At 32.9% G+C, this 18316-nt stretch overlaps 1 protein-coding gene across 3 annotated transcripts in view; it reads right to left on the minus strand.

Annotated features, from left to right (window-relative positions):
- LOC130443193 (GATA zinc finger domain-containing protein 14) overlaps window positions 1-18316 on the minus strand; it is a 200322-nt gene that overhangs the window by 69959 nt on the left and 112047 nt on the right. The window lies entirely within an intron of this gene.

Consider the following 18316-nt stretch of genomic DNA (forward strand, 5'->3'; position numbering starts at 1 on the left):
AAGAAATGTGACTCCAACTATATCACCCAAAGTATTTATAGACCATCTTCTTCTTCTTCTCGTGCCGTCTTCTTATTGAAGGTTAGCGACTACGTTTTTAAACGTCTCTGTCTCTCGTAACATAAAATAATTCTCCACCGCTGAGATTTGCTCATTCTCTTAGGTAACGGAGCCAGGAATTCTTTCTACCGAAGCCTTTCTTTCTCTCTACTCTGCCCTACATTATGTTCTGTAACAGTATTTGTCGTTGCGTAAGATGTGTCCTATGTAAGATGTTTTTCTTATCGTAATAATTATCAACAGCTTCCTTTTGCGACCAATACGTCTTAGTACTTCATTGTTGGTAATTCTGTCAGTCCAGGGTATCTTCAGGATGCGTCTATAGAGCCACATCTCAAGTTTTTTGATCATTTGAACTTTCAAGGTCCAAATTTCCACTCCTCACAACAGTATTGACCACACATAACATTCCATGAATCCTATTCTGACGTGGAGGTTCAGATTTTTGTTTACAAACATTGAGGAGTACTTGACAAATGTCGTTCGAGCCATTTAAATTCTGATCTTGATTTCTTCATCTGGATCCATTTGAGCGTTCATGACTGAACCAAGATACTTATATTTTTGCACCCATTCCATTTGTTTCCCATTCAGTGTGATAATAGTGTTAATATTAATATTTTGGTTTTTACTTATAAATTAGAATTTAGTTTTTTCAATATTTATAGTGAGTTATCGTGTTGATTATCTCTGATAGGATTTGAAGATCTTCTTCACTCTCAGCCCTCATCGGCGAATCTTAAGTTGTTGATTAATGTTTCTCTTACGTTTACCCCCTCATGTCTCTCCTCCAGCACTTTCTAAAATACAAACTGAGAATATAGATCAAATAGTTATGGAGACCATCTACTGTATCATTTTCTATGTATATATCCATTGAAAAGAAATAACTTTCTATTCCATTAGATACCTCTACATCTTCATACACTTCGATACAACAACGTTTATGGTGGTAAATGTATTATTTGTAGTATAAATATATCTTTCAGCCAATTGTACATTGTAATAGTATAAATTCGAGAACTGGGTCAAAAGCGCTCTCGAAATATATTCGGCAACTTTATAATAGCTATAACTTGAACCTACGTCAGCTCATACATAAATTTAAGAAGGGTAGTTCATGTGGAGATGTACTAAACCTTCCCCACACAAAAAATACAGTCCTATAAAATTTTATTTATTCATTCCTTCAGAAAAAAAGATCTAATGAAATTGTTCCACCTAGCGCCCTATTGTCCTCATTAGTTTCGAATAAAGGCAAAAAAACATCAATCAGCATCCAAAATGAACGAATAAAAGGGCGCGGATAGATATTCGGTTATTTATGGCATTTTCAACCCCTCGAAATCAATTCAGGGCATGCTTTGCATCAAGTAATTGCATTGTGTAAATTCTAAGCAGGCCTGGCAGCTACTCCAAGACAGCTAAGATCTATTCCAAGATTTTATTGAGCAGAGGTGGACTTTAAAACTCTATTATCAACTATATAGAAATTAGAGATGAATAATAAGCTTAAAATAGGAAAGGATAACAAATCGGATGGGGATATGATTACTCAATACTTCTATAGTTAATGCAAAGTATATATAGAGGTTCTATTTTATATTTCCTCTAGCAGAATCTATCGAAGACTCATTCAAATAGTACATTGAGAGAAGGAATTTCTGATCCAAGATAAATCATCCATTGAGGAAAATCTCAGTTTTGGATCTGAAGCTGTGATATCAATATTACATGATCATCTTCATGTGTAAAAACTTGTTACTCATTGGGTTACTCTTAACGATTTCTAAAAGACAAATGAGTAAGAATTGCGCTGAAAACGTTAGAAGTACTGAATAATGGTGGACATTGCTAGCAGGTATAAACCATTTTATGAAATTTCTACATGCCCTGAGAGCCGTGTGTGGATTCACGAAGATGCACTAACACCAACAATGGCCGAAAAGCAAATATCATTATCAAAAACAGTAACTAATGACTAAGTGCCGATTGTTGGCTATATTAGAGATATTGGATCAGATTTCTCAACAATTTCTGCATTTCTACAACAAGATGAAATATGGCTTTGTCATCCTGACGGATGCAATAGTATTATCGGCCGTTTGCTTCGGATGGTGTCACAATAACAATTTGAGGTAATGATCTGAACACGTTATAGATGATAGATCAGAATAACACCACGCGAATCTCAGAAGATGTTAGAGGTCATTGGTGATCTAGATTGTTCACAATACAAAGTTGCTTTATGGTTGTGGGGATGTATTGATGTTCATTAGTTTGGATTAGTAACGATATGCTACACATTATGTCTGTGTGATGTGATGTAGAGACATTATTTACCTATCGAAATCGAATATTAGTTTTTTCTAAGCATCTTATCATTAAAGATCAGTTTGGGAATTTCTACTAATTTTTAACTAATCTATTCTATTTGTCTAAGTGTCTATTTACATAAAAAGGTGTCCTTTAGTATCAATAATCATTTTCTAAATCACTTATAATCCATATTTTTCTTATTGTTACGAATTTTACAGTCGATCGTCTTATTGAAATGAAGTAATTTTAAAGATGTTTTCAAGGGCTGTAGCTCAAATTCTTCCGAATTCGAATAATGACAAAGAGTTTTTATTCGTTTCATTCTAATATCAACCCCAATTCAAACACAGCTTCAACAATTTTTTATGGTTACCGCCAGAAAAGCGATTGCTGTGATTTAAGAACCTATTTTTCGTAGTGAAGACGTCGGTAGTTTACCCACTCACTCAAAAATAAAATTGAAATATATGAAGATGTGGCATAAGTCGTTGAAAATGACAGGAAAACGTTTTCAATCAACTACACGCATTTATTTTGTTGGATTGTGTTGCTGTAGGAATTGAATTTATCGTTTGTCGTGCCTTTGAAATCACTGGTCGATTTTTTAGATTCATTCGAATGATTTTTATTATTTTTTTATTCATATTATTGGACATCAAAAATTCAATAAATTCAATTCAGAATATGTTAATTGATTCAGGTGATTGTAATACAGAATTATATTAAAAGAGGAACCTGTAACAGGGATTAAAATTTAGATCCCCCAATCTTAAGTATTTAACGGTAAAATAAGTAAGGGCCAGTTCCCTTCTGTGGATCATTTTCTGGGGTATCATCAGATGCCACCCCAAGTCTACGACTTCGTATATTTTATGGCTGCTTTTTCATTTCGGCGAGTCAAGCAACGGATCTTCTTGGCGGTGCAACTTATCTCTATTTTCCTTTTCTTTTCTGTTAGATAATCGCGTTACCTTCAGCAAAACTATCAAAAAACAGAGCTTGAAGAATCATATTTTGTCGTAAGTTCAAAAGGCGAAATAATTTATACAAGGAATACTTTTGTTAGAGTTGAAATTCAATGTGTGGACACAAAAACTTATTTTTAAAACCGCAATGATAATTTTAAAGGTAACAAAAACTCTCATAGTAAGTTGCATGGAAGTATGAAAGGAGGGAACTAGCATTTGAACTGTAGAGAGAAGTTTGTAGTGTGATTGACTTATATAAACCTGGTATTGGTCTTGATCAAGTGTTAGTACAGATAACACCTTGTAAAAAAGTCATTTTAGTGTGTGTTTAGTAATAGTGCAGTAATAAAGAAAGTCTTTCTCTTCAAATCTACGCTCAATAATTTAAAAGCAATGAAAGGAATGGAAAGGAAAGGCTTTTGTGATATCATTCTTCAAATTAGACCTAAGAAGGATGTGAGCTCTCAAATAAATTTGATATTAAAATTGTTGTTGAAATATCTTTCAAATGAACAGAAGTGCAATTATAGAAAATTGTTTGTCAGTCTTGTTGAGAAAATTACCATTAATTCAGGATTAATGTTTGTCTAATCGATTACCCTCTAATCAAGCTCAAAATATCGTGGTTAAAATTTTAAATTCAATTAGAAATTTTATTAAAATCCGTATTTTAAGCGAGCCAATATCCTGCAAGCAGGCGTACGATTTTCTAAATCGGTTTTTGAGTAAGACGCGACTGAACGGAATCTCAATCTGAGCCAGGAAGTGCATTTTCTGTCTCCCTATTCCAATTGGCTGTAGTATATTGGGCTGCAGATATTTGTTCCGTCTATACTACGGAAGTAAACACAAACAGTATTCCGCAAATGCTGCCGCCGCCGTTGGCCGTTGACGTCCTGAAAGTTTTGATGGTTGGAAAGCTGATAATCCAATGCCGTTATCACATCAGACTCGATGCCGACAGCGAGATACGTATATATCAGAATTGTTGATCAGGGTAAGATACTTCCGTGGCGGAACGAACTACAGATAGTTTAAAGTACATTTCAAGTCAGTTTTTAAGAGGGAAAATCGCGCTATGTGAGGAATTAATTACTTTATTATCTACTAAATCTACTAAAGTTAACAGAAAGTTATAGTTAGAAATTTTCACAACTGAATAACATTTTTGATCATTACATGTTTGGTGATAAACTTTTTTATCCGAAAAAATGTTCGTAGCTTAGTATCGCAGTATAGTACTAAAATATACACCCCACAAAAATTATCGCATCACTCATTATTTTTTCAATATTTTAAATGTGTTGCCTGTTCGAATTTTATTATTATTACGAATTAAAGCACCCATAGATACGCCTTTTGCAACATTTATTTTATATCAGTTTAATCTACAGAGGACAAAAAGTTTGATTTACCAAAACATAAAAAGTATCAAAAAAATTGTACGAAACATCTATACAAAAAAGTGAACGGTGCTTGAACTAAAACCAGCCAATGAATTTCTAATAGCATGTATTGCCGCCCCTCGTTTTAATTACAGCTTCCATTCGTCTTGGAAGGCTTCTAAACAGGTTTTGGACGTATCCATGCGGCATGTTTTCCCAGAAGTTAAAAAAACATTTTGAAGATCATCTAGTGTTCTTATTGGTGCCGGATGTTGCTGAATTAGCCATCACAGATGGACCCAGATATACTCTATTGGGTTAAGGTCTGGGCTACGTGCAGGCCAATTCAGGTTGGGTATCTCGACCTCTTCTAAGTACTGCCGAACCACTCTAGCAGCGTGTGGATGAGCATTAGCACAGAGTTGTCACCGATATGATGCATATAGAGCACTACATGGGGTTCTAGGATATTGGTTATGTACCTGTTAGCATTTAGTCTTCCATCATTCACTGGTACTAACTCCTTGCGACACTCGAAAGACATTCCTCCCCAAACCATGATAGAGCCACCAACAAAGGTTTCAGTTTGACAAAAATTAACCACCACGTCGTCGCCTATATACTGGTACACGCATATCTGATGAATACAGACAAAACCTTGAATCATCCGTGAATAAAATATTGGACCAATCTTGAATATTCCAATTTGCGTGTTTTGTTCTCTGGTAAGATAGAATAACACAATTTGCTTGGAAAGTTCTCGATCTCAATGCATTCTCCAAGACAGAAATGATTTACTCGAGCATTTTTGCTTCCAAAAAAATTTGTAAGAAATTGTGATATTTTGCCCATGATAAGAAACCAGAAATATCTAATAAGTTGATACATATACAGATTGTCTTAAAAAACTAAAATTAAGTATTAAAAATATCCTAAAATATCAGTGATGCGATAATTTTTGTGGGGTGTTTAAAAGCATTTTGAGGTTATGCAAGGTAGAGGTAAGGATTACTGTGCTTAAAAGATTGTAAGCCAAAGTTTGGTGAAGGATATGACTGCCGACAACAAAAATTCAGCAACTTTAAGAACTCAACCGAATAAGTGGAACAGTCTTCGTGAAAGTGACAATAAATTCAGCACTTTTTGTTCTGTATACATTTCATCAAGATTGAAGCGAATTAAGTCTTCTTGAAAGAAATTAATGCACTTTTTCTTTAAGGAGCTACCGAACTATTCAAAATTTTCTAAATTATACTGTCAGGTATACTCGTTAAAGCTGAAGTCTCTTTCAATGAAAAGTATTTTCCGTGTCCTCGCTCTACTAACGTTAAGTAAATACTTTTAACCATTATTTTTACCTCAACAGGTATGCATTTGTGGTGTTTGATAGACATTTTGGAAGACACTATCGAACTATAATATTTCTGTTTCATGGCTAAAAATTTAGTGACACAGACAAATGTGTTAAGACCATATATATCCGGCCCTGCTACGGTCATTTATAAATATAACATTGTTGTTAAATAATAATAAAAACTATCAACTGTCGGTTTGAAATTTCTTCTACGAGAGTTATTATTCGGAATGTTTCCGACCTGAACTTGAAGACGTCAGCTAAATCAGACATGGCCATATCAGTTTGACTGACGACATGCATTTAAGACGGCTGAAAACTATAACAGGCAGCGATATCATCGAAAAATCTTACCAAATTGTCGGATTGAACTAAGAGGGATAGAAAAGGCTATAGGCATATCGAGAGAAGACTTTTGCTATGCATTCGTTAGCTATCCGCCCGTTTTTTCACTGTGGACCAAAAAGGTATTCGAATTAACATTCCCCAGGCCTTATTGAAACGATTTAAGCAAAATGAGTCAGTTCATGACCAAAATTCATGAATTGGACTTCAAATTAGTTGACCACCCACTGTGTGCACTAGATCTGGCCCAAAGTGACTTTTCCCAGCTTCCTAATCTCAAAATTTAGCTTGCAGGGAAAAAACTTCTTGTTTCTGTGTTAGATCGGAAACTGTACAAAATGTAACCCCTTTAGGGGTTGATTTCCATAAAATATTTTCTTAGTGCGCACATCTGTAAGGTAAACAGGTGTAGAATGAGTTAGAATCTTAAACCCAGTAGGATGTTTTTAAATTGAGGAGCGTAATTATCAAAAATATAATTGAGCGTATTTAGCCTCAACACAAAAATTCAAAATGAAAAATGAAAAAAGTGCTTAGTGGCTATACTATAAAAGGAATCTTCTATAAAAATATAATTATTGTATGTAGATGCAGTACTTTTAACTGTGCTATGAGATAATCGGTGTCGTAAAGATGATGTCTGTTACATTACTCTGTCTCAAGGGTTAAGCCTTGTCTCACTTTTGTGCAGTATTAACTTGTACGCAATCTGTACTATATTCCACCTGTACATAATAATCGCTGTACACGATTTTCGGTGAACCATTCAATAAGCCAGTTACTTCAATAGTTATGAAAAATTATCGGTATACGTCTTTATGTTGAGAATAATCGCGTCAGCAAATTTCCTAAAAAGTACTCTCTTTTCTAAAATTAATTTATTCACTATTTCAATAAATTCTAGCTGTATGAACATAGCTGCTTCATTTAATTTTGCTCATTAATGATTTATTTCATAGATAACAAATGTTTTTTTGTGTTTTCAAGCAGATTTATGTCTTTAAAATAGTAGCGAACTGTTATAATCATTTTAATATGAAACTAAATAATATTTGCTTCCTAGATTACAATCAAAATTGTTGTGAAATAACATTCTTTTAGGCATTTGTAATATCGCTCCCCTTAATTGGTCGTATCATGTTCATGTTAAACGATACATGCAAGTGAATTCCATTATTTACACCCCCATGTCCCATTCTACACCGTTACGGCTCATTTTGTTCATTCTATACACAAATTAATTTCTCTTCCACATGTAATGGTCCCTTTTATCAAATTGCTTGGTTTTTGGCGTCTTATTACGAAATAACCGTAAATCTTGGTATTATGTAATTTTAATTTGACGTTTTTTTTTTCTTGAAAGGAGATACTAACCCGATTCCTTGGCTGATGCTTAAGGTCCATATTTCACGTCTTATACTTTAGAAGTTTAGTATGATGAACACGCTCCGAGGGTCAATTACCAAGAAAATTCAGATAAATGAGTTTAAGAAAAGCCGCTGCATCATGTACCCACTCACTCTTGTCCCTTTCGCTTCCCTTTTCGTACACTTTCGCCAACAACGGAGGCCAATTTTCAGGATAAAACCTAAGTAACTTGAAAAAAACTTGATAACGTTATTGCCGGAGTTAATTCGAAATTGCTTGTTCCAATTAGTAGCAGCTTATTATTTGGAACAACAAGGGAAATTTTAAAAATCAAATTGAAAAAATTGAGAGGTTTATACATGCACATTGACTTAAAATGAACTATTAGTAGAGATAGTAGGGTTATAGCTCTTCATACAAATCCAGAGTAGACTTCATGAAAGTTAATTTTTTTCTTCTTCATAAAATCTACAGCAGTCTGTTTTTTCTACTTTCATTTCCACTAAATATTTCTTTAAGTTATAATAATAAGTAAAGAGGTCGCTACTATAATTAGACCATAGTTTCGAATGTATTGGCCCGTATAGTATGTACTGAGGTTTTCTATTTTGTTCAATTCTACATTTTAATGAATACATTCTGAGGAACAGAACGGTTTTGGTCTCCGTGACATGATGTATCTCATCCTCCTTGCTTGCTAAATCATTGGGTTTTTCGTTCTCTCTAAATCTATGTGCGCTGACACTTAGATTTGGTAAACTTCTTTCTCCTAGTTCAGTTCAATTAGGATCTCCAGACATTCCATGATAAATTTCAATCGATTTAAGGTCCATATCCTAGTCATTATATTCCTAGAATATATATTTTGATTGAACTAAATGTGTTACATTACTAAGAAGATATTGAAGTATTAGGATCAGTATTTTTGCCACAAGTATCTTCCATACTTCTGAGTTTGAAATTCTCTCTTTCCCAAATCTGCCTTGGGCGATTTTCATGATGAATGAGTTCATATTTCTTTCTATGACAATTAACAAATGTTGAAGGCACTTCTAATGTAGATATATGCTAGTTTCTGTGCTTTGATCAAGTCTTACTCTGTCTACTATTGAATTTTCAACGATATTTTATAGTAAGACTCAAAATCGTTGTATACATGGTTGACACAGAAAGATAAATTGGTAATTATATCTATATAGTATTGTAATATAGGATAAATTTAGAATTATTGTTACCAAAGAATCAAGAGCATATGTCTCAATAGTTAAGACACAAAATATTCAACCATAAATTTTTGTTAATACTTCAACTAAATGGAGAGGTCCGGTCTCCTCAACTAGACGTAATTTTCTGCAAAGATCTCTTATTACGTCTTTGGCGCCATGAGCATCTATTTCGCATCTATTCTACGCTGTAATTGTTCCTTATTTTGACTTTTGACCCTCCATTATACACTTTGCTGGATAAAAGTGCCCAAAATGTTTAACCAGACGGGCCTGAGGTAAATTATGGGGTTATCTTGTTTTTGTACTAAAGCATATTTTTGATGTAATCATTTTTTAATTGCTCTTGCATAATGGCAGACCTCTAAAACATTATATCCTATCCAACGTGAAATTGACGTTCAAAATCAACTAATTTAGTTGTTGTTAATATACTTTTCAGAATTTACAGATTCCTCCTTCTTGTCGAATTTGCACACCGGACTAGAATCTTATTAGCGAATATTGTCTTTCTTCCTATTTGCCATTGTTAGGGCACTATTCTACTATTGTCCGTCTTTCGATTTCTGAATTAGTAAGAGTGAAATATTTTTCATAGTTCATCAGAATGACACATTCGCAAAATATATCTGCTTTAGTTGTCGACATCATCCTGATATTTGTGCTAATTGGTCTGGGGTATATTTAGGACTTCTCTTTTTCGGTATTTTTGACTATTTTTTGCTAATCCTTCTTCTTATCGGACTTTCTTTGGTGAAAATTCTTGATTTCGCACTTTTTGGAAGGTTCAGATATGGTATTCCTTCCTACATTCAGCTATAACACGGTAATTGCTTCTGCGTAAAACATTTTGGTTCTGAAAAATGCGGACTATGTCAGATTTTTCCAGTCAAATTATGAATGATTTTTCTAATTTCCAGCTTGATAGACATTTTAATACAACCGGCATAAAAAAGGAATTGTCTAGCTAATATCAAGATAATAAACAATTTTTTGTTTATAATGCCATTTTGATATTGTATTAATTATCACTACCTATTTTGAATTTTGAGAACGAAAGTCACAGATTATGCATAGAAAATTCTATTAAATTAACCTGTAGGAATTATTTTATTTGGTAGTCTCGATTTCTCATTTTCGGTTGTCATTAGATCTGATCGAACTACTGTAGTTATCATTATTCTATTTGCGGTTACCCGGTTTGTACGCTAGGGATAAATGTGTGTATACCTAGCAACACAAAGAAATAAGAAAACATCGTTTCGTATCACGAGAATACACTAGAGATAACCTAAAAGTTAGACTAAAAGAATTCCACCAGAATGAATGGATGTTCGTATCTCTAGATCCATATAAATGAAGTCTCTCTGACTGCTTGCTTGGTTGGCAAATGATCCGTGGGACGAGATCGCAATAAAGTCCATGCAATCGACCAAATTTAGGCCAGTACAATTTTCTCAAAATAACGTCAAAATTAACTGTACGTAATAATTATTTGAGAGGATTGAATATAACAGACATTATTATGACATTTTGTGATCCAGAACTATATTTAAACATTGAACCTTTCCATTATGTGAATAATAAGAATTTCCAGGCATCATATTCAATGAAAACTTTCATTGGAAAAGCATATAGGTACAATATCTTCGAATGGCATGCTGGAACGACCTAAAAATCAATTATCAACTTAATATCGAGTCCATTTGGACATATTATATATACTTCTTCTATGGAAATTGATTATTGACTATAGTGCTCCAAATTTGTTTACTATTTATGTATAATAGAGGTTCAATGTTCAATATAGTTTCAGATATTGAAGGAGAGGAAAAAAGATACTAGGGAATATGGAACGTATCAATGTTGACAAACCTTCCATATGCTTCCCGCGAGTGTAAAAAGACCACTGGTAAAAAGAAAATAATTTTTTTCTAGACTTTTATCTTGATATGATATAGTCAGAAAACATGACGTTTTGACAAGATGATAGTCCGATTTAGCACAACAAATGGAGCTCAAAATGAGCTCAAAATTCATTATCGTCTAAATAAATAAGATGAAAATACCTTAAAGCACATCGACTTTCAATTTTGCCATTCATGAAAAAATAATACTCAGATGTGATGTTATCATACATTATAATTTTAAAAAATTAAAAAAGTGGGTCGAATATTCGCTGTCAAAATTAACTAGTAATTAATAAAAGTATTTATATACTTTTTACAAGTTTATGATTCAATTAATCGTTTGTGATTTATTGATTTCATTCTAAATGACCATGATGCAATGAACAGTAATTATACGTTACTGTATATTGCATTTTGAGGGTTTATTCAATAATTATATCATAATTTCTATGAATCAAAAATACATTTAAAGAAATTTATTTCTATAACTAGTTATACACATAAATTTGAAAGTTTTGTACCTTGAAACTGTAATTTCACTATATTTAAAAATGGGTTTAAACTGGTTTTCAATCAAAAAAGAGCAATTTCACACATTGAGAAACTGTATTGATAATAAGTTGAATAAAACAATTATTCCAGAAGACCATAGTGTGCTGTAATTTCTTACATCTTAGTTAGTTTGACGTCTGAGCAAGCAAGCAAGTTTAATTGTTGAGAAATATTCTTGCATTCTTTTTCTGCAGAATAAACAAGCTTTTAAATTCTTTTGTGCTGATTCTTAGGAGCTATAACTACTCTGAAAAGCATATCTCGGGCATATTTTTCATATATATAATCTGTGTAGCTCTCGTTTGCGCAAACTATTTTCGTCTTCGACAATTATCACTCATTAAATAGTCTGTTTTAAACTGGAATAAGTACGAATTTCTTTTTGTTGATTTATATACCATCAAAGTAAGTGGGAATAATCGATTTGAGTTAAGTTTGCTCAAGACAGTTTTCTCGAAACTGTGTCATAACTTTGGAATGAATATTTCTTTGACACAAATATCAATTTGTTCTTATATTTAATCTTTTAATTAAAGATTAAATTTTACTAATTAAGTAAATAGCTATGTCATGATTGTTTATTGTTACTAGCTTATACATAGTTCGAAAGTTTACACTGTTGTCTGTATTTAAACATACTCTCCTTTTTTTTTGACACACTTTTGAGGGCCCCAGTTTTTGTATTCCTAAGCCTAAGAATTCTCTGTCAATACGTTGAAGAAGGGAGTGACCTTAGCTTGAACATGAAGCGGTTGCCATTCAAGTGTTATTTTAACTTGGAGTAGAGGTCATAATCGCTGGGGGCTAAATCGTTCGCTATATGGAAGATGAGGTATAACAGTACCCCCTTCAAAAACAGTGTTTGGCGAGCAACGTGCGATCGTTGGTGTAAAGAAGCACTCCTTTCGTCTGTCATCCTATCCGAAGTTTATTGCCGTGCCAGGTTACATGAAATCGAGGTTGTTTCGGAAGAGTTTCAGTTTCATCTTGTCTAACAATAGATTCCATCCTTGTTGCTCATCCCTTCACATCGTTGAAGAAATAGTCACAGCGACCTAACGAGCACTGTCGATAATAAAGCTTCAGGAATGCGATTAACAAGTTCACGAACAGTGTCCCTCCAATCTTTGAGCAGTTCACTGTTGATCTTTTGGACAATAGCCTCCGAAATTAGAGGTCTTCAACTCTGTTCTTCATCGTGAACTTCCATGCGTCTCTCAGTAAAACTTCTGTACCATTTGCGGAAGAGGTGAAAGGACATACCTCAGCATCATAGTCTGTTGTCGAAGAAATAGTTTCCTAAATCAATCAAATAGAATGATTATTCTGTTTTCGATAAAAATTTGTAATGTGTAGTTATTCCGTGATTAATATTTATCAGTATAATGCTGCTATGTCATTATTAAAGATTGATCTGCTTCCAACATATTAATAGTACTGGTGGTGAATAGAGATAAATTAAAACACAAACATAGAGTTTTCTATAATACGTGCAGTTTTATATCGAATTTTTTAATAAAAATTTTTGTTTGCTCCTTTATATCCTTATTTATTAAATCAATTTTTTTAATTCGTTTATTTTTTTCTTCCAAATCAGATACTTATTTGAACAAAATTCACTTTATTCAACAAATATTTCATCTTCAAACAAGATAAAAAATTTCGCCTTAAGGCAAACACGTTTCGATGTCTTGCGAAAATACCGGCCTATATTCAAATTTTGCAATCTTTTTTCCTTTTTTCTTTCTGTGAATTATACGTGATAGCTTCTGGCTATATAAGAAAAGACTCAGCTTTCAAACAAATTAGGTTCTCAGCAAATAGTGACTTCAGTCAATTGGTATAAATAGCGAATGGCAAAAGAAAAACTTAAGGTCGATTAATAGGGCTTATTGAAAAGCTTCTATTTTATAGAGGAATATTATGGATGAGTCCAATGTTTCTTCTTCGAAATTTTCTATTCGTCTTGAATTGCCGACTGGTTTTTATTCTTTTTTTATTAAATAAATGAAGAGGTTACTTATACCCATTAATTTACTAGATAGAAACATCTGTTTATGATATTTATTATACTACGAGGAAAAATTCTTAGCCTACTATAAAACCAAACAAAATTTCAATGGCAAAATATTTTATTACTCAAATATTTTTCTCTTAATTGGATACATTTATTACAGCGAACCTGCAACGTCTCTAGACCTTTCTTGCTCTGAAAACCAGACCTCCACAGCTTTTATTAACTCCTCGTTGAGAGAAAATTTACGACCGTTTAGACTTTTTTTTCAGTTGAGGAAAAAGATGATAATTCGACGGAGCCAAATCTGGTGAATTAGGGGGTTTTCTAGTAATTCAAATCCTAAATCACGATCTTTTTGCATGGCAACATGAGATTTGTGTGCAGGGGCGTTGTCCTGCAAAAACAAAACATCTTTGGATAGCTTTCCGTTTATTTTCTCTTTAATTTTTACCGTAGAGTGGTCAGTAATGTCGAATAGTAATCTGCAGTTATTGTTCTACTCTTATCCAAAAAATCAATCATGATTACTCCATGGCAATCCCAAAAAAATGAAGTTTTCCAGCAAATTTTTGGACACGAAGTTTCTTAGGTCTTGGAGAACCAGAGTGTTGCCATGCCATCAATTGTTGCTTTGTTTCTGGATTGTAGAAATGTACCAAAGTCTCATCCATGGTAACAATTCGGTTTCACAAGTATACATCGTTTTCAAATCGAGCACAGATCGAACGCGGTGCCTCTACCCTTGCACGCTTTTGGTCAACATTCAACATTTGGGGATCCATTTTGCAGCAATTTTTCTCATGTCCAAATTGACGTGAACTATGTGATGAACGCGTTCGTTGAAATATTCAGTGCTTTAGATATCCGTTTTAGCCCAATTCAACGGTCTGATAAAATCAAGTTATGAAGTGCATCGATATTTTTGGGGACTGACACAGAAACTGTCCTTCCCGATCGGTCATCTTCTTCAATGGAAAATTAAGCATATCTGCGTAAATATGTTTACCTTTTAACCCTTTTAAATACAGGTACTTGATGTTGGCTCGATACTCCAATTTTTCGATTTTCACAATTTCGGCGGAAATCTTTTTTCTTTCAATTTATTGCGTAACTCTGGTTTACTTTTTTGACGTCAAACTTTACACTGACACTTCCAATAAGTTATTGTTCGTTACTATGGTAACGCAATATTTTGTTTATGCATGGAACTGGTCCAGGTTAACTAGATATCAATAATCCTCGTATTTTCAATCGCATATTCATTGTTATTATCAAAAATCAATCGCTTCTCGGAAGTTGTAATTCATTTTTGCGCCGGACCTTTTTCGAACAATGGTTTCATTGCTGTAGACGTATAATCAAGATACCAAGACACCGAAGTGGTTTGCTCAACATCATTTAGCTGCAACGAACTATAAAAGCAATTATAATATCCAATTTATCAAAATAATACCTCAGAAAGCAAAAGAATGCCAGAGAGATTTATAAAAGTTGTTAAAATATGCCAATTGTACCATCCAAATGTAGCAAACTGGATTGAAAAAATTTAAAGAAACGTTAAGAAACATACCAAATACTATAAATTTGCAGAAAACAACCTAGAAATTAAACATTTGAGCTTGTAATCGAGAAAATCACATTGTCAAGATGTCTTTTATTTGTTTTAATTTATATTGTGACAGTACTCAATAAATTAGAGACCATGCCATTATCGGCTTTACTGGACTTTACTAGACACTGAGAAAACCACGTAATAGCAGATACAAGAAGTTCTTAAATAAGTTTTCCAGAAACTTTGGTTATAGACAGTGTTCTTTCAAGTGTTGTATGCAGTTGTAGCGGCCTCATTATCAGAACTTGTGCATGTATGTTTCATCTTCACTTCATATTATTAACACAATACAAGGGATCCATATCAAATGATACATCTTAACAGCCTATAACTCGACAAGGAAAAAATATTACCAATAGACAGTGGCGGAATAATACTATTCGAGGTGCGTGGACATTAATTTGATATCAAAATAAAAAACCCCATTAATGATTTTTATTTTTTTTTTATTTCGTAATATATAAAACATATATAAAAATATGGTTATTGATTTTCTAGTAACTTTTAGTTTAAGGAGCGTACTTAATTGAAACTACAATTTTTGTTTTAGAACAAAATGTTTATTATTGAAATTCCTTTTTTTCGGCTTTCTGTTCAACAAAGGTGTTAATGACTTCATCAAAGTTCAAATTTGGGGCTATCAAAAGTTCAATTGACAGAATAGCTAAGTTTCGCAACCTTTCTTGTCCCATAGAATTTCTTGAAAAAGTTTTTATTAATTTCTCGTCCCATAGAATTTCTTGAATAAGTTTTTATTAATTTCAGTGTTAAAAATAACAGAAATGCAGTGCACATTTCAGGAAAGCTTGAAGAAATAAAATGATTTTTCATGATTAATAAATCAGCAAGTTTTCCTACAGAAGGTAACGTTTTTATTTCATTTTTGAAAGTGAATTTCCTTGGCAAACGAGATAAACCATTTTCATATGAATCAACAAAAACTAAAGTGTTTCCCAATAAATTGGTATCATCTAAATTTTGCAAAATGGTAGGTTGCAAGTGACTAAAATTGGAAACAATTTTATTCATTTCAAGCAAACGCAATCTCAGTTGGTTAATGATTATGTCTAATACACGATAAAATAATAAATAAGCTTTCAGGATCTCGGAAACGTTCATCCTCGCAAATTTCATCAAAATGATGTTTCACTTTCCCCTGACAAGTTTAAGGAAATTCAGGGTTTATCGACCATTTTTGCTTCGCTATTTGCTTCCGTTTTTTAATCTTGAAATTAATTTCGATACTCGTCAAAGTCTTCCAGGCGAACTTGCAAGCGTTTTGAGACATTTGAAATATTGATAGCTATAAATTGAAGTGCTTTAGAGACCGCGTCGATGGTTTGTAAAATTTTGCAATGGAAAACCAGTAACATTATAAAGTGTTAGTTTTCGGCTTTCTTATTTAGTAAAATAGCTTCATCATTTCTCTCTTCTGCTTTGAAATTTGATAAAATAGTTTTTCTTAACGCTTTTTGAACATTTGATGTTTTTGATGACGCTAAATTTGAAGATTTCCAGACTTCATTTATTAGATATCAAACTTGATAATATACGAGTATTCCATGTTTTAATACTATGCCTAAAAAATTATGAATAAATGTTTGTCAACCAACAAACAATATTCTTCAATTGCCACAAACAATGAATTCCTGCAGCCATAAAATGAAGGATGCGTCTTTCTTATACCTACAAAACATAAAGCGGGGATCCCCCGAGTGCCAACGCCATAACGGAAGTCTTGCGGCAAGAAATGAACAGACAACAAAACTTCAGCGTTTTCTTCGCAGTTTCCAAGAAAATTGATAGAGGACATTGATATTTCGGAAGAAATATTGTTACTTACATTAATAGGCGGATAAAAAAATATCCAACCTTGTATCATTTGAGATTAAAAACTATATATTCATGTTTCATCAAATTATTGAATAATACAAAATGTTTAAAGAAGTTATAGAGGTTGTTATTTACACGAAATATTATATCACTTGAGGTTTTGCATATATGCAACGATGGATGGGTGTGTCATGCCTCATCTTAGATCTCCCCACACACTTCTTTATTTTGTTTTATTGGTGGGAACATGTGTTCACTGATTTCTGTACATTTTGACCATTATTCTTTACTATAACGATACATTTGAACATTTTTCAATTTTAAACCAATATAAGCTCAAAACTTTATAATTTCTTATCTATGTAAATGGACGACATAAACAACGCCATCTATTAAGGCTTCAAAATCAAAATGATCAAGAATAGAGGAAGACGCCCATTCTTACAGCTACAGCGCTGCTTTTAAACTTAACTACGATTTTATTACCTATCGCCCATACTGAATACGTTCTAAAACATCGGGTGATACATTTACCAAAGATTTCATTAAAATTTTGATAAAATTTTTTGTTCAACTCGTGTATGCACGTAGATAACTTAAACTAATAAAAGATAAAACTAAAAAAATTTACTAAATGTTCTAATAATAAATTAACCTCCATTAACCATCACCTCACGGTCCTCTAGAGCTGCGGACCCGTGGTCTTTTGCCTGTTCTGCAATCCTATTGCTACGCCACTGCCACTAGATTTTAATGTACAATGTAAGTTTCTATCAACATAATTGCCACTTGTAATATTTTTTAAAACAACAACAAATGATTTATTATTATTAAAATATTGAAAAGGGCCCCCTATAATTTTATCATCATTGAAAAGAATAATTCTCATCCTTTCTAGAGATTTATACATGGTTGAGGCATAGACACTTCTTTAGGAAAGCATTTAATCATCGTGGTACAATTTATATAATAATATAAATATTTCAGTAATTTAGTAAAAAATTACATGTGATAATAAAAACTTATAGTATACTAGTCAGGGCAACGAAGTTCCATTATGAATGTGTTGGTCACACTTCTAAATAACTATAAATTTCAGTACTCCCTAAACAGGCAAGGAAACATTTATAACACCTTATTAAAATAGATGTTGAAAAAAATCATTGGTCAATATCATGTTTAGCTTAAGGGTTAAGAAACGAAAGGTTATTCGTAGGTTATCTGATAGCAGTTCCCATCGTTCTCAATGATACCTCTGAAAGTGAAACTGAAGACAGAGAATAAGATAACTACAGAGGTTGTGGTGATAATTATCATATGACAATGAACACACACTAATTGAAGATTGAATACAGTGCAATATTTGCATG

The sequence above is a fragment of the Diorhabda sublineata genome, chromosome 4 (genome assembly GCF_026230105.1).
Source record: "Diorhabda sublineata isolate icDioSubl1.1 chromosome 4, icDioSubl1.1, whole genome shotgun sequence".
Classification (NCBI taxonomy): Eukaryota; Metazoa; Arthropoda; class Insecta; order Coleoptera; family Chrysomelidae; genus Diorhabda; species Diorhabda sublineata.